We start from the raw sequence: 1,226 nt of genomic DNA, 5'->3' as shown, positions 1-1,226 counted from the left end.
GAGGCACGGGGGGTGCGGCGTTCCTCGGCTCTCCGCCAGGACTGTCCTCACCCCCTTCCCCCTCCCCCTTCATTCTGGGGGGTTCAATTGCCTCGTCGCGACGGAGACGAATTGCCGAGCACATGCGTGTCTGTGTGTGTGTGTGTCGTCACGGGCAGTGGACTTGTTTTGAATCGCGAAATTTTAGCGGCGGTGGCGGCGGAGCTTCGTGGTGCGATTTTGAGGAATTCGTGCGGAAGGAGATGAGGGAGGCCGCTATGAGGGGTCGTGAGTGCGTGAAGTGGCGGACGGTGTTCGCGCCGCGGTGTCCGCGGGAATGTTTGAACGGCGCCGTGCGTTATGGGAATGCGGGTCACAGAAGCGGTTTGTTGGGCTCTCGGCACGCTGCGCTGCTTTTTGCCGGTGGCCGCCGCCGGTCTGATGTCCGCGTGACGTTTTGACACGTCGTATGTCGGCGTTGCGGCGCTTCGCTCCCGCCTTGCCAGCTTTGATTGTAATTCATACACGGTCTCTTGTAGGAAAGCGTAAAGTGTGCCCAAATGTCAGGTGGGATCGTAGTACACTGATGAGTGGTCTCAGCAGCAACTCCACTTTAAGGGTTTGATCGGTTTGATAATACAGAAAGCTTTGTCGAAGCTGTTATAATTATAAAGATCAGGTTGACTGCTGCGTTAATCTGACAGAAGTGTGATATGGGAGTAAACTAATAAAGCCATGACGTTGCAAACGCTTTTTACGGACCTTGCCGGACCTTGCAGAGCTGAAAACGTACTACTGCATCTCGCAAAACTTTGGGTTGTTTTTCCCCTTGATTATTTTGACCCAGTTGCGTGAGAGGAAATCAGCTGTGAGATAAAAACGGCAGCTAAACGTGCCGCCCTGCGAATTGTTGTAGGACGCGAGGGGAGTATAGGGGGAGGGGGGGGGGGGTTAGGATATCAGATCACCCTTTGCACTCGGGAGGTGCTGTGTGCTCTGTCTGTCTCGCCTCCAGATGCGGCGGGGGCGGGGTGAGTTTTTATCGGCTTTTACTTGAGCCTGGCCCGGCCTGGCCTGTTGGCGCGCCCTCGTGTCGTCGGGGGTCGTACTCAAATTACGTAATTTTTTGTGGATCCTTTGTTTCGCACACTGCCACCGAATCAAGTTTATGCGGTTATGTAATAGGAACTTCAGGTGGACTTGAAAATAAAGACGTAAAGGGAAAATTGCACCACGGGAGGGGGGGG

The 1,226-nt window shown here is 54.5% G+C and overlaps 1 protein-coding gene across 1 annotated transcript in view; it reads left to right on the top strand.

Moving 5' to 3' along the window:
* Positions 1 to 1,226, top strand: part of LOC113209382 (centrosomin) — a 32,754-nt gene that overhangs the window by 15,427 nt on the left and 16,101 nt on the right. The gene's annotated exons all lie outside the window — the stretch shown is intronic.

The sequence above is a fragment of the Frankliniella occidentalis genome, unplaced genomic scaffold (assembly GCF_000697945.3).
Source record: "Frankliniella occidentalis isolate FOCC.00 unplaced genomic scaffold, Focc_3.1 Scaffold295, whole genome shotgun sequence".
Classification (NCBI taxonomy): Eukaryota; Metazoa; Arthropoda; class Insecta; order Thysanoptera; family Thripidae; genus Frankliniella; species Frankliniella occidentalis.
This window is presented reverse-complemented; position numbering and strand designations above follow the sequence as displayed.